This window comes from Cervus canadensis, chromosome 9 (genome assembly GCF_019320065.1).
Source record: "Cervus canadensis isolate Bull #8, Minnesota chromosome 9, ASM1932006v1, whole genome shotgun sequence".
NCBI lineage: Eukaryota > Metazoa > Chordata > Mammalia > Artiodactyla > Cervidae > Cervus > Cervus canadensis.
The window spans coordinates 12,474,705-12,498,624 of record NC_057394.1 but is presented as its reverse complement, the minus strand read 5'-3'; the positions used below and the strand labels follow the sequence as shown (position 1 = coordinate 12,498,624).

At 46.4% G+C, this 23,920-nt stretch overlaps 1 non-coding gene across 1 annotated transcript; it reads right to left on the bottom strand.

The window, feature by feature from the left end:
* Positions 1–4,178: 4,178 nt before the first annotated feature.
* On the bottom strand, positions 4,179–4,251 carry TRNAE-UUC. Its single transcript has one exon. It is a non-coding gene; the product is annotated as a tRNA-Glu (tRNA).
* Between the last annotated feature and the right edge of the window lie 19,669 nt (positions 4,252–23,920).

The following is a 23,920-nucleotide window of genomic DNA, read 5'->3' as shown; positions in this document are numbered from 1 at the left end:
CAGTTGAATGCCTGGGTTACTCTAGAATCTCCCTCCTAACTTGGCTGCCCCCAGTCAATGATGCTGTCTGCTTCCCACTTACACTGCATCCTCCAGGGAAACTTCTTAGACAGAACGTGGTTGGTGTTGCTTCTGGAGATCATCACATTGGACCTGCCTGTCTACAACCCCCTTCGTGTTCCCACACCTTCTTCAAGCCATCCTTCCAAGCCCTTCCATGGCAGTCAGCTACTTCTACAGAAGCAACTGGTCCTTCCTGCCCAGCATCAACTCCACGCAGACTCTGCCCTATTAAGTTCATGGGTCAGTTTGACCCATTTCAGGGACTCCTTTCAGGATCACGTCCTATTAGCTAGCAGGATGTTATCAGTGTTCCTCACTTAGGCCCTGGTGGTTGGTGGTTAGTGGTTTAGTTGCTAAGTCCTATCTGACCCTTGCAACCTCTGGGACTGTAGCCTGCCAGTCTCCTCTGTCCATGGAATTCTCCAGACCAGAATAGTGGAGTGGGTTGCCATACCCTCCTCCAGGGGATCTTCCTGACCCAGGGATTAAACCCACATCTCCTCACTGCAGGCAGATTCTTTACCACTGAGCCACCAACGGGGCCACCTAGACCTTGTGTCAGATCATCTCTTTCTCCTTTCTCTGTTCTCCAAATCACATGGACCATATTACCTGGAAAATTTTTTTTCCCAAAAGCCTTTCCAGAGGTTTCCCACATAGATTGTTCCAGAAAGAAAACCTTAGGCAAGATTCAAAGGTAGGAGAGAATTTGATCTCACGCCTTCTTGCAGCAGCAATGGGCACATTTCAAAGCTTTCCTGGAAGACCAAAGTGAGACTTCCAGGTCTGCTTCTGCACCTGTCACCTGTCACCTGAATGCAGGCACCTGGGGTCATTGATGAGTGTTTCCTCAAATTCCTGCTCTTCCTCATTCCCTGAATTCCAAAAGCACTTTTCATTATCTTTCATTCCTCTCCCAAAGGTTTTTGTAAGCCTTTGCCACCCTGCATTTGACCTTTTCTTCTGGAAGTATGCCGTGTACGTTTCTGTTTTCCTTATCAAACCTTGACTCACACAAGTCAGGTGACCAGCATATCAAAATGAGCTCAAGCCAAGCCTCAGCTTCAAGCTTGCGGATACACAGCTTCCGGCAACAGGTATCCACAGATACCTGGCAGAAATACCTGGCAGGTACCTGGCAGAGATCCACAGATGCCACTTCCACTGACACTCCTGAGTTGTATTCTGAATCCTCTGTAGGAAGTAAATCCTTGCAGTGGACCCCAGCCCACTAGGCTGGCATGCCCTAAGTTTTGCTGGAAATAAATCAAGCTCGGGAAACTTAACCCTGGCCTTTTATCTATTGTTCCGCTTGAACTGGTGCTCCAAACTAGACAACCTGCCTGGCACCAAGGGACTGACATCATCCGACTTTGATATTCATTTCTGCCTGGAAATGTCCGCTCTCACGCTTTACTCGCTTTTTGGCTCCAGTGCATGTTGGTTAACGGTTGAATGTTTGCCTCATCTCTCCAGGTGACAAATCATGCCATCAAGTTTGCTTGCACGGCCTGGGTCTCTTTTGTCCTAATTTCTTTCCTTCTACTACTAGTCTATTCTTGAAGTCCCAGCATGTCCTTCAGGGAAGACAGTCATGGGCATGGTCATAACATGTCAATTACTTAAAAGTATAACACTTGTCTATCCCTCTAATTGTGCTTTAAGTCTTGTTTTACCCAACCTCAAGTTAGGGTAGAACTCACAAATACAAACGGAAGTCACTAGGGTCATTTTAAAAAGACATCATATTATTTAACACAGAAGCAGAGACCAGTTAGTCACGACAGCTCTTCATTATGCTGAAGTCACCTACCCTCTTTACCCTACAGATGACATTATGACAGCTTGTTTTACCTTTTCTCTTCATTTATTTGCTGTCCTGAAGGATCTCTTATTCCATTTTCAGGTACGAAAATATACACGCATACTCCACTTTTGAATCAGCCTTCTGTAGTTGCTATGTGTTGCTGAAAGAGTTCTTTCTTTGCTCTGGCTCACTCTCTGCTTTTCCTCTTCTGGAAAATTTTTGTAACCACATGTGTGCATTTAGTACTACAGACTCTTCTTTAAGAGGGAATTTATGAAAAGCCAATCCATGTGCATTACGAGTGCCAATGTTACAAGTCCATGTAACCATATAATTTCAGATTTTGCTTCAGCCAGAAAACAGAGGCATCAATCTTTGCGAGGCCTGCACAATCCTCCTGTCCACAGGCGAAAGGGAGTGTTTAGCCCAAGAAACCATAGCAGCGGTTGTTTCACCTGCCTCCACTCTGAACATCTGAGTGAGTGGAGAAATCATTTTTGCTGAAAGCTAGACATGGACACGCCACCTATTCTTCTTGGAAATCTTGTAAAAGAGATTCCACCCACCCATCACTTTGTTCTGCAGGATGAGTCATGAGCACTGTGATGCCACAAAGGGAAGATTCTGACACGTTTACTCTTAGGCTGCCTGGCTGGGTAGATCAGCCTTTCAAATCCGTCACGCTCCAGTCTAAGGGTGTTGTACGGTTTTACCTCTGGACACAGGTGGAGAAGGCGCGGTGTTCCTCTTCAGTGTCTGACTTCATTCTGGGGCTTCAGTGCTGCTCTTGTGCCATCAAGTCTTGCTATATCCGGTTCCCAAAACCCAACTGCCTGCCTTCCAACGGGGTTTCCATGACAACTTCTGTTTGTGGTGCCGTTGATTCCAGTGCTCCATTTCATGTCTCCTTTGTGGCACTGAGCTCTTTCCTAAACATCCCCGGTTCCTCTCTCTCTTCTTATACTGTGCTTGACTTTGACCCCAGCCTCTCTGAGTTCAGTTTACATATTAATGAGTTGGCTCAATTCTCCCTGGTTTAGCCTAGAACAAAACTCCCGGCATCGAGACCCAAATCAGACCAAGAGTCTTCTGACTTGTAGAGGGTCATTAATTTCCTGCCGTGGAAAACAAGGATTAGATGAGAAAGGATTTAGGGAACATCAGTGCCCCCTCATCCAAAAGATACATACTTACCAGGTTACCTTTTGAAATAATTCCACATGTTTCACCAAGTGAAAACTCATTTAAGATCATGTGTCTTTTTTTTTCTCAGATGCATTCCCGAGTGTAGAATGACTATCAGCCATCCACTCTGTAGTATAAAGTGACGTTATCACTCAAAGGCAAAGTGGTAATCCTGGATAAAAGTGGGAGATTGAGGAGAAGGGTCATTTTATTTTTGTTAATTTATTTTACATAAGATAACATATACGTTTCAATGCTACTCTCTCCATTTGTCCCACAAAAGTGTCATTGTTAAATGTGGAATGCCGAGGGTCAAGAAGGAAGATGATTCTGTAGGGAGATGTTTCAAAAACATAAGGATCCCAGAGTCTGAGCAAATAAGACAGCCCTTTGGATGAGCTGATGGCGCTGTTGATGAAGGGAGCTGGGGGAGAAATCATCACAATTTTGCAGATTTCTTGAGCACATCAGTGGCAGCACCTGCAGCAGACCAGTGTGAAGCCTCTGCTCTTGGCCCTAGGCATGTGCCCATAGGTTGCTGATGCGCGTGTGTGTGAGTTTATCACCAGAAGCAATTGACATCCTCTTTCTACAGTGCTCTTGAAAGAATAGCAGGCACAGAAATGCACATCCATCACGCTCTACTTAGAACTTGGGCTCTGTTCCTCATTCTCATCCCCCTTATTCCTCTCCACTTCAATCTCTTCTTTAAAAAGGGCTCATTAAGCCACCCTGGTGGCTCAGATGGTGGTAAAGAATCTGCCTGCAATGCAGGAGACCCGGGTTCAATCCCTGGGTTGGGATGATTCCCTGGAGAAGGGAATGGCGACCCACTCCAGTACTCTTGCCTGGAGAATTCCATGGACAGAGGAGCCTGGAGGGCTACAGTCCATAGAGTTGCAAAGAGCTGGACATGACTGAGCGACTAATACTTTCACTTCATTAAGAATCATTCCATGAAGTTCTATTGGTTGTCTTCCTGTCCAAACATATATAGTCAATGATAGATGTAGAAGAACATGTAGACACACGGTCTACAAAGCCACAATAGGATGAGTATGTCTTCTGAGATCTGTTTTATTTATATATCTATTTATTGCCCGCACAGCTTGTGGGATTTTAGTTCCCAGACCAGGGATTGAACCTGGGCCCCTGGCAGTGAAAGCGCCCAATCCTAACCACTGGACCACCAGGGAGTTTCTGAGATCTTTGAAATACCAAGCATTTCTCTACAATGGAGAGAGTAAAGGTTTTGGACTTGGAAAGTCTGAGTGTGGGTCTTTACCCTGCTTCTTATCTCACCAGAGACCCTTGAGGAAATTATTTAACCTCCTCAGTCTGAGTTTACCCACAGAAGGATGAATAAAAATATCTCCCTCTTAGGATTATGAAGATTATGAGATAAAGTTTAATGTGTCTGACAGAGGGTTAAACCAAATTAAATTTAAACAAAAACTATCATATGTGTGTGTGTGTGTGTGTGTGTGTGTGTGTGTTAGAAATACACTATGTATTAGAAATGAAGGGGCTTCCCAGATAGCACTGGTTGTAAAGAATCTGCCAGCCAACACAGGAGGTAGATGGAGACTCAGATTCCATCCCTGGGTCTAAAAGGTCCCCAGGAGGAGGAAACGGCAACCCACTCCAGTATTCTTGCCTGGAGAATGCCATGGACAGAGGAGCCTGGTGGGGTACAGCCCCTGGGGGTCACAAAGAGTCAAACACGACTGAGCACACACATACACACACATTAGAAATGAAAACATTTTCACTTTTCTATAACTTTTTTTCTATAATATTTCCTACCAATATTCATCCATCAAAATAATTATTGAATGACTAACCTGTGTCAGCCATTGTAAAATTTGGCATAACTTCTTTTTATGGATGGCAGCTGAGAATGTGACTTAGACTTATTTTGAAACCAAATCTTTGCAACAGAGTCAACTTTATTAGACTCATGATAGCTATGCTCTTGTTGGGGGTGGGAGGGAGTTGGAATTCTATGTTTGTGTACCATATTTGAAAAGCCAGTCATGATTCATCTTACATCCATATTATTCTGAGAGCCCTCAACCCCATTCATTTCAATGCAGTCAGTATTTATGTGCTACTTCCTGGGCGCAGAGGGCAGTGCTGGAAGGTGGGGATAGTTAAGGAGGAATAAAACACAGTTCTGTTTCAAGGAGCAGTAAACATGGCTGAGAGCCAAGGCATCGGGCAAATGTCTAATAGAAAACAATAAAGTAAATGCAATCAGCCCTGATGGAGGAAATGTGGAGAGAGGGGTTCATTCTGGCTGGAGAACCAATTAATGGATAAGGTATCATTTATACACAGCCTTAAAAAGTGAACAGCAGCTGACCAGGGAAGATGGAAAGAAAGAGAGACCAATGTAAGCAAAGCAGGTTGAGCATCTAAGGTGCCATATTTAGGAAGACAATGAACTTGGCTGAAGTAATAGCTTTGGAAGCATAGAATCACTAAGTTTTATTGCTGGAAGGGACCTTGGATCCCAAACCACTCATTTTAGTAACATGTTAAAGGGAATTATGGCAGAGATGTTTAATAAGTCATGTTGCATTAATTCCTGGAGAATCTGGAGTGTCACTTGTGCCTTCTACCACAGATAATGGATATTTCTGGAAGTTTCTGAGTAATAAAGTTGAATATATTGTTTTTCCTGTTTTGAAGCCTTCTATGGCAGTGAAAGTGAAAGTGAAGCTGCTCAATCTTGCCCAACTCTTGCGAAACCATGGACTGTAGCCCACCAGGCACCTCCAACCATGGAATTTTCCAGGCAAGAGTACTGGGTGGGTTGCCATTTCCTTCTCCAGGGGTTCTTCCTGACACAGAGATCGAACCCGGGTCTTTCACATTGCAGACAGACGCTTTACCATCTGAACCACCTGGGAAGCCCCCTATGGCAGTGGTTCTGGATAAGTATTTGGAGAGTTTGTAGACGCATTAATTGCTGGATTATACTCCCAAAGTTTCTGATTCAGCAGGTCTGGGTAGGGCTCAATAATATGCATTTATAACAGGCTCCCGGGTGATGCTGCTGCTGGTCTGGAGACGTCTGTTTTAGAGTCATTGTTCTAGCATGTAACTTGTTCAGTTGCCAGGTTGTGTCCAACTCTCTGTGACCCCATGAACTGCAGCATGCCAAGCTTCCCTGTCTTTCACCATCTCCCTGAGTTTTCTCAAACTCATGTCCATTGAGTCGGTGATGCTATTCAACCATTTCATCCTCTGTCGCCCCCTGCTCCTCTTGTCCTCAATCGTCCCCAACATCAGGGTCTTTTCCAATGAGTTGGCTCTTCACATCAAGTGCCCAAAGTATTGGAACTTCAGCTTCAACATCAGTCCTTCCAATGAATATTCAGGGTTGATTTCCTTTAGGATAGACCGGTTTGATCTCTTCGATATCCAAGGAACACTCTAGAGTCTTCTCCAGCACCACAGTCCAAAAGCATCAATACTGCTGAGCTCCGACTTCTCTATGGTCCAGTTCTCACATCTGTACGTGACTACTGGAAGAACCATAGCTTTGACTATATTGTCGATAAAGTGATTTCTGTGTTAGCTGTTCAGTCATGTCCAGCTGTTTGCAATCCATGGACTGTAGCCCACCAGGCTCCCCTGTCCATGGAATTCTCCAGGCAAGAATACTGGAGTGGGTTGCCATTTCCTCCTCTCATCTCTGGATGCCCATTCAAACTATCCAAGGAGCATTTAAAAATGACTGAGGCCTGTGCCCTATGGCAGACCCACTGACCCAGGGGAGGGGGCTACAGAAGAGCCAGAGGAGATATTTTAAGGCTCCAAGTGAAATCTCGGGTTAGCCCTATCCACATTTTCTTGTGCCTATGAATCAGCAGGAATGTGCAGATTTCAGATGCAGATTCCTTTTTAGTAGATCAAGGTTGAGGCTTGAGATGATGTATTCCTAATAAGCTCCCAGCAGATGTTCATGCTGCTGGTCAAGGGACCACACTTTGAATAACAAGGCTCTAGAAATAGTCAATATTCTTTCTTTTTTTTTTTTTTTTCTTTTCACTTCTGCATTCAGTGGTTGATTCAGTCCCTCTTTTTCTGCTCCCAAAGCAACTCAATAACCTACCATTACTTCCCTAGTGGCTCAGATGGTAAAGAATGTGCCTGTAATGCAGGAGACCTGGGTTCAATCCCTGGGTCAGGAAGATCCCCTTCAGAAGGGAATGGCAACCCATTCCAGCATTCTTGTCTGGAGAATCCCATGGGTAGAGGAGCCTGGTGGGCTACAGTCCATGTTGCAAAGAGTCAGACCTGACTGAACTCCTAACACTTTCCCAAAGCCCTATTTGAATTGTGCCTAAGGAAAAAAACCACTGGACTTCCCTGGCAATCCAGGGTTTAAGACTCCAAATTTCCAATGCAGGGGGCACAGGTTCGATCCCCGGCTGGGGAACTAAGATCCCACATGCCCCGCAGAGCAGCCACAAAATAAACCAACGAAAATAACCATAGCGTGCTGGAGTGAAGAACTTGTTTGGGTTTGGATGGCAGCTGAGTCAACCAGGAGCTGGGACTCGGGGCTAACTCCTGCTTGGCAGCACGGAGCCTGACGCAGTGCAGGTAAGTGTGTGTATCTGTAGCCCAGATCTGGAGGTGTCCATCTGAAGCCTTCTGTTCATACCAACTGCCAGGCTTGGCAGGACACCCGCCTGCCAGGGCTGGGCTGCCTCCAGCTCCTCCTTCCCTCCTCCTGAGCATCCCTGGCCCATCCTCTCTCAGCCACTTGCTTTTTTTTTTTTTGCACAAATTACTCTTTGTTATAAGCATAATTCCCAAAGAGAGCGTAAGAAGCTTTCTGGCATATCTATTAATCATGAAGGAGATTGAAAGCTGGGAATAAGGAACAGGAGAAAGAAATGTATAAAGTAAATGGAAAATGCCCATTAGAAATGAAGACCCTCTGACAGCCACCCACCCCCCCCCCACAACAGCAGCACCTGCAAGCCCATCCATTACCTGAAATGCTCCTTCCTTTCCTTTGCGTGTATGGAGGGTGGGGGGAGAGGTGGGGGTGGGGGGAAAGACGGGCAGGGGGACTTGATCCCTTTATTTCCTTCAGTAAATTCTGTTGACAACTTGAGGTGCTTTTGGCTAGAAAACTATCCTTGGAGGAGTAAAAATGAAAACATTCTGAGGCTGTAACGCGAATCTCCTACCCTTACACTTTGGGTAGATCCACGCTAGGACATCCAAATTATTTCAGTGGGAGGAAGATACCAGAGCAGGAACTGCTTGGAGGTTATTGCACAAAGAAAGAAAACAGTCATTGTTTGGCTAAGCTGTGTTTACATTACCAATAGCCTCTGGTCGAGTTCAGCCCTTGAGATTCTTCTTGGGACCTTGGGACATGACCACGGAGGACCGACAATTAATGTACGGACAATGTCTATGGGGGTGAGGGAATGTCTGCAGCAGTTCCAAGAGCGACTTCCAAATGGACATGACTATAGATCGGCGCAAAGGGTGCGGGAATTCAGGCCAAGCGTGAGACACTGTGACACTCACAAATTTGGGTCAGTCTCTCAATTAGTTTAGCTCCTCATCTGTGTAAGCACAGAAACAAAAGCCACTTGGAGCCCTCGAGGGTTGGCAGAGCATCTTAAAATACCCTCCTAAAGAGGCAGTGCTGTAAATTCAAAACAGACTTCCAAAATAAACTCAGCAGGGCGCACTCTATTGCCTCGCCAAGCCAGGCCTCCGTTCCCAGTTCTAGATGTTTGAAACCTCAACCCCGTGGACTGTTACAATCCTCCTCTATGAGCCGCTTCTCCTGGGAGGAATCAATCATTCCTAAACACAGTCAAGATTTCTGCCATTCCAGATGCAAGCTCTCAGGAACCCTGCCTACCCACCCCCACCCCCCTCAGTCATGACCCATCCTTCCCAGGGTGCAGGAAATTAGGTATACTCAGCCTGTGTGCTTGGAACACCTGCACGCGTGAAGACCAGCATTTAACGTAGGAAGTTGATCAGGACTTCATCCCGGGTGACGTACAATAAAAACACAATTCTCTTAGAACCGAGTCCAAACCCAGTCCTGTTTGTCTCTGTCGTTTCTGCCACCAGAGCAAACTTTTCTGTTTTGGAGCATAAGTACGGATCATCTGTTGTGCTTTAAAGTGGGTGTGTTTTTTTTTTTTTAAAGGAGCTAATTCGGTTGTGCAATACCATGAAGAGGAGCCACTTGTAAATTATATTTAGGTGTGTATATGTTCTTCCACTTGTGGTGGTGATGAATCATAGCCATCTCCATGTTGTTATGTAACTCGGCACTTCCAGAAGGGCTCCCAGACCCTGCCATCTACACTCAGCCAGCACAAGGATCTCTGCTCTTTCCTCCCCCGCTGACCTGGCCTTTCACGAATGGAAAAAAATAGAGTAACCAACTCACCCAGGTTTGCCTGGGAGCCTCCTGGTTTTAACCCAAAGTCCTGTGTTCCTGAAACTACCCAGGCCCTCTTAGCTCCAGGCAAACTGGGCCAAATGGTCTCCCCAACAGGTGGGGCTCTGTGCCCATTTCTGTCCTCAGGAGATGAGTGTGTGGTTAGCCCTGGGTACCCATGGCTCTGGGTTCCACCTAAGCTTTCCTGTTCTAGCAGGAAACCAAGAAGATCCACGCCCTGGGGGCAGGAGGCAGGTTTGGGGGGACACAGCAGGGTCTGCTCTGGTCATGGAGAGGAGGACAGCTGGCCCCCTCCATGTGGAGCCATGCACAGGTGTTAGGAGTCCCCCGTACCCAGGGAGGCCATGGCCCTGCAGGTGAAAGACTTGTAATTCTAGTGCCTTGCAGTAAGACTGGAGCCAGAAATCACTCTCTGTGTGGGTGGGGAGGTAGGGGAGATAGCGGAGGCGGGTCTGGAGGCCAACTGGGCTCAAATATTACTCATGCCACTTATTCATCCTTTTCCTGGGCGAGTTATAGAGTCTCCCTCAGCCTCAGTCTCCTGGTCATTAAAACATTTAAAAATAAAGAAATAAAGCACAGGCTGTGATTCTCAACCCTCAAACTTCTGGGTGATATTTCCCCATGAAAAGGCCATCAAATTCCCATTTCCTTCTCCCAGACTTCAGAATAAGGCAGTAACCTTGACTTTTTGACCAAGTCTGTGTTATCTCTAGAACAACATGGTGTGCATTTAGTGGACATAACATGTATGCAGTGTAATTAGGATGTGGAGAAATGTAGATTTATTTTTCAATAACTGAATTAAATTTCCTCATGAGGCTTCATTTTCACTGCTGGAGGGGAAACTCCTGCCTCTTGAGGATTGTGCAGCTTAAGACTAGACATTTCTTAGTTTAAATTCAGTCTATTGAAGTCCTGTGTGCTTTCTTCTCTGGGAGATCAGGGTGGGTGTGTACCACCGGCCTCGGCATGGGAGGTCGGGTCAGAGTCCTCTGTGGTAGCTCACCTGGGGTGTCCGTACCGCTGGGCTTTGCGTGAAGGCCCCTGCACCTCCTGGGGCTGGTGGGTCCCTGGTGTCCTGCCCGTCAACCTGCTGCTGAGTCCATGGTCCTGCTGCAACCTCAATCACGGGGCCCATGCACTCCTTCTTAGCCTGACCCCCGACCTCTGTGGACCGCTGACCCTCTTGACATCTTGTCTGCCTTTCCCCACACTTAATGGAGAAGAATCAGTGAGAATAAGCCAGGCTCTCTTCACCTAAGTGTTTGAGGCCACATGTTTGCTCAGAGCATAAAGCAAGGTGCTCCAGTTCTTCCAGGGTTCCAATAGCTGGTGGGCATAGGCCCTGAGGGTGACGGGGTCCCTCTTAGCCTATTTGGTGTTTCTAACCTCTCATCCATCCCCTCCCTCCGAAACAATTTTGGTTAATGGCACTGGATCAGAGCCACTCAGGGACACTGATCCAATTCCAATGCTCTTGCATGCCACACTTCTCTTGGTTCAAGCCCCAGCCCTTTCAGGGGAGAGGAAACTGCTTATTTCATGTTTACAGACGGTCCTCAGTCCTTCCCTGTTCTAGACTTCCTGTAAAAATTCTATGGTCTGAGTCCTCCAAGCTTGACCTTTCCATTTTCCAAACGAAACCCTTTTCAGCACGAAACTAGCTCTTTCTTCTTCCTTTCCTGCCCCTCCCCTTCCCCCTCTCTTTCTCTCTTCCTCCTTCCCTCAGCCTATCTCTCGCAAATCTCCTGTGCTTTGGCATTCAAGCAATTGCTACTCTCTGTGACTCATTAAAATAAAAACAACTGTCGTAGCAAATCAACCCCTAAACTTCTGTATATATCCCGGGCAGTTATGACGTTCTGTCCAGACAGTAGGTCTACTTTGAACTAGAGCACATGGTAGTGGAATTCCTAGACCAGAATAGTTCTGAAGCCTCAGAACACACACACACACACACACACGTGCACAAGCACACACATGTGCGCACACGCACACACACCCCAAAGTGGCCCATAAATAACTGGGAAAGGCCAGAGCCCATATCATCAATTTCCCAATGTGTTGTTATTTGTGCTGCTGGTTATGTGGCTGAGTTAAAATCCCCGGAGAGGCTCAGACTCTAGTGCAGGCTAAAAACCATGTCTGCTGTTCAGCTGGAAGAAACAGAGTGGGCAGAGAACCTTCATTCCTCAGTGTGTAAATAAAATGAAGCTCTCCTACAGTCCTTGGATATTTTCACTGCAACTAAATATTTACCTACATTTCCCCAGAAAGCTACGAAGACACCAATTCACCTTCCAAAGCCACATTTTAAATTGTGCTGAAATGGCCAATTTTCTCCGAAGTTGACAAAAAAAAAATCCATTCCATGTGGCTGGAATCAGGCCCACTGAAACTTTTCATCAGGAGCAAAATTAGCTTGTGTGCATATCAAAAACAGTTGGAAAGGACTGGCTATATTTTTCTGCACCAGTATCGTCAGACTAATGGCATTCCAGTCAATCAGTTGGCATTTGTTTTTTGGTTTTTGGTTTTTTTGGTGGGGCAAAGCCAAAAGGGCCCAATGTAAGCTGACCCAAGAAACTTGTCTGTCCTTTTGAATTCTACATTTGAATGTATAGTTTAAGTTCTTTTTCTTCTACAGGCTGACATTGGAAGACTTTATACAAGTGTTCACTGAATCACTAAGCAAAGATTCATAGAAAACTTTCAGCATTGTGTTGGGCACTAGGAATTCCAATATGACTTAGACATGGCCTTCGCATTTTAAGAGCTTACCTTAATGCCTGGTGCATGCATGAACATGGTACTCAGTCCTGTCTGACTCTTTGGGACCCCATGGACCGTAGCCCACGAGGCTCTTCTGTCCATGAAATTTTCCAGGCAAGAATACTGGAGTGGGTTGCCATTTCCTACTGCAGGGGATCTTCCCGACCCAGGGATCAAACCTACATCTCTTGTGTCTCCTGCGCTGGCAGGTGGATTCTTTGCCACTAGCGCCACTGGGAAACTAAAGTCTGGTAGAGGAAACAAATGTGGTACCAGATGTACTCACACCGGGAGGCTGATCGAGTTCACCTAGGATAGCTTGCAGCACTGCTTTGTTGCACATTTCCGGGAGGATCACATGTATGATTTTCTCTGCCAGTAACACCCTTGGGTCCAATATGGGTGATAGCTGGAGAGGTGTCACATGGCTGCTCTGGGAGGAGTCACAGAAGGGCTTCACCGAGGATGAGACCCATGAGCTGATAGAGGTGATGAGTAGGTAGACAAGACACTGCAAGGAACGACCCAGGTAGGGGGTAAACTACAGACATGGCAAGACCAGAGTTAAGGACAGGAAGGAGTTGTGGCAGGAGATGAGGTAGAAGTGGAGGCAGAAGTCAGAAAGCAGTGTTCCTGTGTGCCATTTCAAGGAGTTGAAATGCATCCAGTTAGGCTTGAGAGCCTTTCGAAGGCTTTAAATATGGCAGTGACTTGCAGTTTTGAAAGTTCACCTTGAAAGTAATAGGGAAGATGGACTGACATAAGGAGAGGGTAGAGGGGTGATCAGAGAGCTAAGTTAGGAGGCTACTGAAATAGCCCAGCAGAGAAGTGATGGAAATTTGAGTTAGGGTGATGAGGCGAACAATGATTCAAGACTCTTAGGAGCTGAAATTCATAGATGTAGGTGACTTCCTAGAAGTAAAGGACAAGCAGAGGGAGTTGTTGCTGGGGTGGATCATAAATCATTTCATCTCAGTCGGGGACCCAGAATGGAGGTGACACTGGGCACAATTATGACTGTGGTTTTGAGGTGTATTGAGTCAGAAACTGAGGCCACCAGAAGGGTTGTAGACATAGGTCTGGAGTCAAAGAGAGAGGTCTGGGCCACAAAAACCAATTTAGAGCCATCAGTGTTGAGGCTATGTTGGAAGATATCCCCCAAATTCCTGATTTCTCCCTCCTCTCCACTCTAAAGTGACCTCTGATGAACCTGCCTGATGATTGAGCTTTTTCAAGGCCATCACTTGGAATCTGTTCAGTCTTAGCTGTCAGATTGAATTACCACTTACATGGCCCTCTACCTGATTATCACAACTCCAAGTCCCCTCCTAAGGTTTCTCTGCACTTCTCTTTCCCTGATTGCTTCTAGTTAAATAGTTGAATAGACTTCCTCGTGGGCTCCAGTCCAGCACAATGCAGTGAAAAGATCAGAAATCTGATTCCCCGCTCTACCATGTTCAAGCCACGTGGTTTTGTCCAAATGATTAAACTTCTCTGAGGCTCAGTTTACTTACCTTTGCCAGCAGTTGTAATGATAACCCGAGCATGATTCTTTTTTGAAATTTAAATGAGATAAATTGTAACAAAATTTAGCACACCACATGGACAGATGCTCAACAAACAAGAGACAGGTTCATTCATCAATCTTGTAAGTCAGAATCTATTAAAGCTGGAAGAAAACTTGAAGACTCTCTCACCTGATCCCACAACATTAAAGAGGAGAGAGCTGGGCCCTGGAGAACGAAAATGATTTGACAAGATTACATAGCCAGTTGTTGCCACGTCCTCATGTTTAACTCTATACCATGCTTCTTCCTTCAGTTTGTTTTAGAAGAGTCTCTGGCTCCCTGTACAGCACCTTGAACTTCTTGGGGAGACAGGAAAACAAGATTGGATTAGCTATCCTTTGCTGTGTAATAAATTACCACCAACTTAATGATAGGGGGCCTCCCTAGTGACTCAGATGGTAAAGAGTCTACCTGCAATGCAGGAAACGTGGGTTCAATCCCTGGGTTGGGAAGACCCCTGGAGAAAGAAATGGCAACCCACTCCAGTATTCTTGCCTGGAGAATTCCATGGACAAAGCAGCCTGGCGGGCTACAGTCCATGGGGTTGCAAAGAGTCAAAGCAACAGCACACACACATAATGGCCCAATACAATGTGTATCTATTGGTTCACAATTTCTGTAAGTCAGACGTCCAGGCACAGTTTGGCTGAGTACTCTGCTCAGCGTCTCGGAAGGCTACAGTCCAGGTGCTGGCCAGACTGTGTTCTCATATAGAGTCTCACATAGGGAAGAATGTGCCTGGCAGTCTTCCTCAGGTTGCTGGCAAAATTTATCTCCTCATTGTTATAGGATTAAAGTGCCCATTTTCTCGCTGACCATCAGCTGGGGGCCACTCAAGGTTAACAACCATCTGGCCCCCTCCCAGGGCCTTCACAGCATAGCATCTCACTCTACAAAGCCAGCCAGAGACAGTCACTGCTGGTCTGCCAGCAAGTCGTGTACAGACAGTTATGGGACGTAATGACAGGTGGTGGTTGGTGGTTTAGTCACTAAGTCATGTCCGACTTCATGGACTTGTCAAGACCTCATGGACTGTAGCCCGCCAGGCTCCGCTCTCCATGGGATTCTCCAGGCAAGAATACAGAAGTGGGTTGCCATTTCCTTCTCCAGATAATGTCAGGAGTGATGTCCTGTTGCTTTGCCTTATTCCATTGGCTACCAGCAAGTCTGGGTCCCACTCACACCTGAAAGGAAGGGATGACGCAGGGTGTGACACCAGGGGTCGGAGTTCATGGGGTCATCTTGGAATTCTGCCCTCTGTGGGGGTCAAGAGGTCACGGTAAGGGTGTGATAGAGCACAGTCTGGTTGCTCATCAGTCTCCTCTAATCATAGCCCAAGACATGGCACTGATTTCAAGGGAACTGGGCCTGCAGGGGCTCTGGCGTGACTACAGGAGCCAGAACCCAGGTGTCCTCCAGAGACTCTGTCGGATCCATTGTTGCACCAAAGAGCAGGGTGAGGCTCTTGGAGAAGACAATATGTGTGTGTACACACGTATGTGGGCTTTGCTGGTGGCTCAGAGGTAAAGAATCCACCTGCCAATGCAGGAGATGCAGGTTCGATCCCTGGGTCGGGAGGATCCCCTGGAGAAGAAAATGGCAACCCATTCCAGTATCCTTGACTGGAGAATTCCATGGACACAGGAGCCTGGCAGGCTATAGTCCGTGGGGTCATAAAGAATCAGACACAACTGAAGCACCTGAGTAACAACACAGGTATGTATGTGTATGTGCCTGTGTGTGGTGTACATGTACGTGTGTGTGTGTGTGTGAGAGAGAGAGAGACAGAAGGGGCCTCATTCCTGAGAGCACACACCCAGAGGCACCGCCTGCCATTCCTGCAACTGTCTGAAGTGACTTTTTCCTGAATTGTTGGTACTCTCTGTGACATGAATCACGCTGCCTCTTGATTAAAAATCCATCTTCTCCAGCGGAGACAAAGCAAATATTTACCCATCTCTAACTCTGGTCCCAGCCCCGGCAAATGCCTGTGCCTTCTCCGCAGAGCCGTCCACCCCACGGGGTACGGCTGAAAGAAGGAAGACGGCGTGTCTTCTCTCAACGCTTCTGGGGACAGAAACCCTGGGAGGTGCTTTCTCAATCTCTAGACCCCTGCCTGCAGTGACATCTGCCCACCCCTGCCAGACCAGTCTTCCTGAAAAACCGCTCCCACCAGGCTACTCGCTGGCTCTGCCTGCCTAAGGAATGCTTCATCTTTCCCTTTAAGATCTATCAAGGTTTGTAACCCCTCCGCTCAACACCTCTTCCCCTGCCCACTGGGATTTCCTACTCAGCACCCAGGGCACATCATACCAGGGTATGAACCAGACCAGCTGCCATCTCTCTTCTAACCATGTGGTTCTGCTCTCATCCCACCCAAGTCCCCTCCTTATCCCACCAACTGTCAAAAGCATGGCATCTTCCAAACCCCACCTCCAGTCCCACCACCTCCCCAGCCACCCCATAAGCATTCATCTGTACCAACTCTGACCTCTCCTGGCATTTGCTGCCTGAACCTAAGGACCTGTTTTAGGCAACTTATTGTGTTGCATTCTTATTTGATTATTCCATTGAAATGTAGCTCGTCCCTCTAGTGAGAGTATAAGTATCTTGAAGGTGAGATTGACATTTTCCCAATTTTTCTTTCTTCCTCCCTTCTCCTTTCCTTTCCATTGTGTTTAAAATCTGAGCGATGGGGCCAGATGGGCCTGGATTTAAATTTTAACCCCACCACTTTCCACCTGGATGGAACCTCTGCAATACTCATATTCTCATGTTTAAGTGAGGATGATAACTGCCTCACGTGGTTACTGAGAGAAGCCAGTAACATAACATGTGTGAAGAAATGAATGTACATATATGTGCTGACGCACAGTAAGTACACAAGGAATAAAAAGTACTATGGAATCTTTGTTGTTGTTGTTTAGTCGCTAAGCCATGTCTGACTCTTTGAGACCCCATGGACGGTAACCTACCAGGCTCCCCCATCCATGGGGTTTCCCAGGCAAGAATCCTGGAGTGGGTTGCTATTTCCATCCCCAGGGGATCTTCCTGACCCAGGGATCGAACCAAAGTCTCCTGCACTGGCAGGAGGATTCTTTACTGCTGAGCCATATGGAATCATTAACTGCATATTAATAACTACCGTTAATATTAACTGCATATTAATAAGTGCATTTCTGTTTAATCCAGCAAGAAATATTTGAGCCCTTGCCATGAGCCCCGTACTATGCTTAGGTGATGGAGAGATGACAGAAAACCAAATGAGCATGCACATATATCTGCCCTATAAAGGCTCTTAAGGCTTCCAGGAGTCTCTAGAACATGACCTGAAGACTTTCACTTTCACTCACTTTGTCCCTTTTAGGTCTTTGGGTCATGTTCTAGAGAAAAGAGACAAAGCGAGTGAAAGGGAAAGGGAAAGTGAAAGGGTCACTTTTTGCAACCCCATGGACTGTAGCCTGCCAGGCTCCTCTATCCATGGGATTCTCCAGGCAAGAATACTGGAGTGGGTAGCCTTTCCCTTCTCCACAGACTCTTCCCAACCCAGGGCAAACCCAGGTCTCCCGCATTGCAGGCGGATTCCTTACCATCTGAGCCACCAGAAACGAGATAGCAATTGTATTTTTAAAAATTAACTGGAGTTCCCGGACAATGACTTCACTGGGAACAGCCTTTGCAGTGCCTGGTGCATGCCCACTTGCATTCCCAAGGAGAGCAGCACAGGGGTCTCAGCTGTGGGACGTTGTCCATTGCTCCTCATGACCCCTGATGCTGCTGGTGTGACGAACTGTTACTGAGATGACAGGTGGGTCCTTCCCCTTCTGCCGTAGGTGCAGAGAGGAAGGTGAGGAGGTGTTCATCGCCTCCAGCAGCTTCCTCTCTCTCCTCCGAGCTCATCCTTCTCCCCGTATGTGTTCTCCTTACCAGTTGGGGAGATTGGGAAGAATGTCTCAGGATGCAGCTGCCATGCGGAGCTCCTGGAGATGTTCATGTAGGACGGTCACTAATGTTGTGGAGGAGTCAATACCCAGTAAGTGTGGGCGGGTTTCCCTGGTGGCTTAGTGGTAAAGAATCCTCTTGCCAATGCAAGAGACATGAGTTCGATCCATGGGTCAGGAAGATCCCCTGGAGAAGGAAATGGCAACCCACTCCAGTCTTCTTGCCTGGAAAATCCCAAGGACAGAGGAGCCTGGTGGGCTACAGTCCATGGGGTCACGAAAGAGTAAGACATGGCTTAGCAATAAACGATAACAAAAAGGTGTGAGCTGAGTGAGCAAGTCCTTCCTCTGGGAGTTGATGCCTAAACTGAATAGCACGTGCCCCAACCCAAGGGGGTCAGCATCCTGACAAGATGCCCCTGCACATGTTAAAATCCCCAAGTTAAAAATGAGGCTTGGGGAAACAATCTTCAAGCTGAACCATAAATGTTTATCTGGGTTGTCTGGCTTGCACCTGAACTTGTAGAGGAATTCAGGCTTTCTCTGCTGTCTTTGGTGGGTGGCTCGATAAAATGGGAAACCTTGCACATCAACTCCCATCAGGGTAAATTTGCAAGTGGGAGGATTCTTTGCTTTCCCCTTTGACAGAATGCAGAGTGCCTTGAGTACTGAAGTGAAGCACCTCATGATGAAGTCCCAAAGGCAGACGAGATTTCTTCTCTGAGAGGTGCCCACCAAGCCAGCTGTTGCGGGTGAGAAAGCCCTTGTTTCAGAGGGTGGGAAAGCCCTCTGCCCTGGGCCTGGTCCGCTGTGCACCCCCACGCTGGGGGCACTGATGCCTGCCTCGGGCATTTGGTGATGTTCTGTTTTCCGGCCCCTGTCTTGGCTGATTCCTAGGTCAGTTTGTGTCATAAATGACCCATTCAACCACACCGCCCTTAAATCTGCTGGATTCAGGTCATGTCTGCTAAGGAGCCTGGAGGTGGAGAAGGAGCCTCTGACCCCTTGAATCCCTTCAACTCTGTGGCCACGTGATAGGGAAGAATAGGAGGAAATTCTACACCAGAATTTCTGCACCCCAGAAATCCTGCACCCCAGCCCTGTGGCATTGAAGGAAAGGCAGTTTCCATTTTAGCTGCTCTCTACTCCCATCCCCAACCCATCCTTGGGTCAGGTTGGGTTTGAGAGTTCCTATTATTGTTGTTGGGATTCCCTGGTCGCTCAGTTGGTAAAGAATCCGCCTGCAATGCAGGAGACCCCAGTTCAATTCCTGGGTCGGGAAGATCCCCTGGAGAAGGGAGAGGCCACCCACTCCAGTATTCTTGGGCTTCCCTGGTGGCTCAGCTGGTCAAGAATCTGTGTCCGGCTCTTTTGCAACCTCCTGGACCATAGCCCACCAGGCTCCTCTGTCCATGGGATTTCCCAGGCAAGAATCCTGGAGTGGGTTGCCATTTCCTTCTCCTGGGTTTCTTCCCAGCCCAAGGATCAAACCCATGTCTCCTGCATATTGGCAGGTGGATTGAATTCTTTCCCACCGAGCCACCATGGAAACCCCCATAAAACTATAGCTTCCGGTGACTTTCCCTCACCTTTTCCCATGAGAGTTTAATGGAAAATCAGAGGACAGGATGTCCCTGTGATCCAGTGGTTAAGAATCTGCCTTTCAATGCAGGAGATGTAAGTTGCATCCCTGGTTGGGGAACTAAGATCCCAAATGCCGTGCAGCAACTAAGCCTGAGAGCCGCAACTACTGAGCCTGCACGCCATGACTGGAGAGTCCTTGTGTGGCAACTTAAGATCCCGCATGATGCAACAAAGATCCTGTGTACCACAAGCAGGACCCGAGGCAGCCAAATAAATAAAGAAACTCAATTATGAAAGCAATGCAATTAAAAAAATAATAAAGGACCAGCAAAGGGTTCCTTAACTCATTGCAGGATTTAGTAACAGTGGCAACCTCTAAACACTGATCTCCTCTTCCTGTGTGACTGATACTCTGCTAAGCACTTGTTATGTATTGAGTGGTTCAGAAGCCCTACCAGCAAAGTCCTCTTATTACTGGTAGTTCTTGATGAGGAAACAGGGCCCAGGGATGCTAAATTAGGTGTCCAGGAGCACAGAGCCAGGCAGTAAGAGAGCCGGAGTGTGAATGCCAGTCTCCTGATACACATCCGTATGCTTAGGTACCAGGCTATGTCACTCCGTGAGTTTAAAGAAAAAATCTCCCCAAATTCCTCTTTTTATTTGGTTTCTTCATCATTTTGCATACAGTTTTCCTTTATTTGTGTTCTCTGGCCTGCTTCCTGTCCTCTTTCCTCCCACCCAACCAAAAATTAGATGTTATTCATTAGTTTACTCTTAACTATAGCTGTCATAAAACCAGTCAATTCTAAAGGAAATCAACCCTGAATATTCATTGGAAGGACTGATGCTGAAGCTGAAGCTCCAATACTTTGGCCACCTGATGCAGAGAACTGACTCATTGGAAAAGACCCTGATGCTGGGAAAGACTGAAGGCAGGAGGAGAAGGAGATGAAAAAGGATGAGACAGTTAGATGGCATCACCAACTCGACGGACGTGAGTTTGAGCAAGCCCCAGGTATTGGTGATGGACAGGGAAGCCTGGCGTGCTGCAGTTCAAGGTGCATGGGGTCAAAGTTGGGCACGACTGAGTGACTGAACTGAACTGATAGCTGTCATGGTGGATGGAGGCACTGGAAATCTATGAATGCTTGTAGCTATCACTTATTCCTACCAATCACATGGTGAGCACAGGAAACGGAGTAATAGTCTGAGGGTCTGTCCAGTGGGTCAAGTTCAAAGACGTGAAGGACAGTGAGGCCTGGGAAGGACTTGCTGAGGGAGATTTCAGCCTGGACTTAGGTCTGATACAAGCACAGAACAGCCAGTCAATGGGCAGTTCCTCCGGCTGGTTTGGGTGTTCAGAAGTGGGATTTTTTAATACCTTAAACTACTGATCCATCTTCACATCACAGAAAGTGGGACATGTAGATATCACCACAATTTTCTCTGAAGCAGGCAGCATCATCAATGAAGTCATTTTGCCCAAAATGTTTGAACTAGGTTTTATCTAACTCTCAGCTTACAGGAAACATAGGGGCTAGAAACCAAGGTAAATGACTCAAGGAGCAAGTAATGAGACAAATCCAGAAGGCAGGACATTCCATGGGACCCCTGCCAGTCACCTCTGCTGGTTGATAACATGGAAATAAAAATGTACAGGCAGGAGGTGTGGTGGTGCTCTGCAAGATTCAGAAAGAACAAAGAAATGGAACAACCAAACACAACTTGTGGACCTTGATTGAAGGCTGCTTTGAATACGTGAGTCATAAAAACACATTTGGGAGACAATAGGGGAGATTTGAATAAGGAACAAGAACTGCAAAAGATGCAGGAATTATTGGTAATTCTGGTAGGTATAGCAAAGGGCTGGTGATTATACAGAAAAAATGTCTTTAGTTTCTAGAGATGGATGCTGCTGAAGTCCTCAGAAGGAAAATGTTATGATGTCTGAAATTTACTTGAAATACGACATCAGAACATGAAGTACAGAATGTTAATAATCGTTCGTTGTTGGTGATGGGTACACCCAGTGTACTATCGTGACTATGATACATCTAACGAAATGGAAAATTACCACCTTGGTTTGGCAGTGTAAAAGCAACGTAGTGATTTACAAGGCCTATTTATGGGATAATTGCCACATGTACAATGGCTATTAGGCATATTGTGAATATGTCAGATTCATTTCAGTGAGCCTTTTTAAGTTCAAAAGCACCATGGACAGAGAAGCCTGGTGGGCTACGGTCCACGGGGTCATAAGGAGCAGGACGTGGCTGAAGCCACTTAGCATGCACGAGTGTACTCAAGCGCCCTTAGGTGTGGTCGGAGTGGATCGGGAAGAGCCTTCTTGTGTGTTGTGGTCCAGCTTATGGACCACACAGAGGGAACCTTGTCTGAGATTCTGAGGACACCCACAGCCAGCGAGTTGCATGACCCTCCACTGGGCAGATCTGAGATGATGCCAGTGGTCAGCTCTTTCGGGACAAGGAGTAGCAGTCCCCATATCTCAGAGGGAAGATGCTGTTTCCCATTCTACCAGTTGTCCTCTCCTCCTCCGCATCTCTTACCTCTCCTTACCGCTTTCTCATGAGGTGTTACATCCATCAACTTTCCTACATAGAGGCTGGACCCATTCTCCTGCTCCTCTTCCAGTTATGTGGAATCTATTGCTTAGCACTTTTCCAAGTCAGCACCAACTACCTGAAGGCTTCCACAATTTCCCCTGTCCTTGAAGCTTTTCTCATTGACTTTGTACAACTCATCCCATTTTTTACTTGGCTTACGGATTTTATCATGATTTATACTGAGGTTCTCTGTTTGACAACTTTTTTTTTTTCTTTTTGGTACCATCTGCCTCTTTGAAGAGAGTTGGTGATATACCTACAGATTCACACAAACACGTACCCGTACACCTTTGGTGAATGTCAAATTTGAGATTATTCATGAACTAAGTGACACTTAGGAAAATGCTTGCAAAAGGTGAATTGCTTGTCAAAACCACACTGTCTATTTAGCATTTGGTTCAGTTGGTGAGTCTCATTTCTGTTTGCCCTCACAGTAATTTCCTCCCAGTGGTAAGAGCCGCTCACCTTCCCTGACTGCTGAATTCTTCATCCACTTCCTTTATGCCCAAACCTGGTTTGTTTGGGGTAATTTAGGTTTCGAGCATTCTTCTCTTGTTAGAATCTATAACGCCTTTCCTAAATTGAAATTCTTCCTTCAGGGAGCCAAGAGCTCTGATGCTTCTAAATTTACATCTGGGTAACAGATTTGCTACAGAGTTGGAATACAGGGGAACAAATTCATTGTTTCAGAAATTTTACAAAGAGTTACATTCCTCAAGGTCTCATCCAGTGAGTTCTGTCATCGGGGACAGATGGTTGACTTTAAGGATGATCAGGAAGTTTCAGAAACATGACATAATGTTTATCTCTCTTAAGATTTTTCTTTTTGGTTTGGCTTCTGAGAAACACTCCCTGTGCTCATCTCATTCTCTGTCTTTGGTAGATTCTTATAAAAAAGAATGTCTGGAAAGGCTTTTGCATTATCTTTTATAAAGAAAATGTGTTTACTTCTGATATACTGACTATCCTTTACCATTTTTAGATCACAAAACCTCAGGGTTTTTTTCTCTTATGAAAAATAATATGCTTTATTTAGCATGAACCAATAAACCATAAGCTCTCTGAAAAGAACTGTTATAGAAAAACAACCCGAAGGTAATCATTTTGACCCAAGTTATGATCAAAATTGTCCTTTATACCTGTCCCACACCTGACATTTAAATTCCAGCTAGCTGCAGTCTCATGACTGCTTACTCGCCTGAGTCTTCTCCTACGATGACATTTAATAGAATGGGTCTGGTAACAAGATGTATGTTTCTGAAATGCAAATCAACCTTCATATGTGTAGAAAATGCCCCCAAATTCAACTATGTCAACCATTGAGGAATTAGTGTTTATTTAGAGACATGGGTTCCGCTGATGGCTCAGATGGTTAAGAGTGAAGTGAAAGTTGTTTAGTTGTGTCCTATTATTTGCGACCCCATGGACTATACAGACCATGGAATTCTCCAGGCTGGAATACTGGAGAGAGTAGCTGTTCCCTTCTCCAGAGGATCTTCCCAACCCAGGAATCAAACTGGTGTCTCCTGCATTGCACGTGAATTCTTTACCAACTGAGCTATCAGGGAAGCCACCCAATCTGCCTGCAATGCAGGAGACCTGGGTTCGATCCTTGGGTCAGGAAGAGCCCCTGGAGAAGGAAATGACAACCCAGTCAAGTATTCTTGCCTGGAGAATCCCATAGACAAAGGAGCCTAGAGGGCTACAGTCCATGGAGTTGCAAAGAGTTGGACACAGCTGAGCGAATAAGACATACATAAGTAAGCATGTAAGTATTAATCACTCAATCACGTCTGACTCTTTGTGACCCCATGGACTGTAGCTCACCAGGCTACTCTATCCATGGAACTCTCCAGGCAAGAATACTGGAGTGGGTAGCCTTTCTCTTCTGCAGGGGATCTTCCCAACCCAGG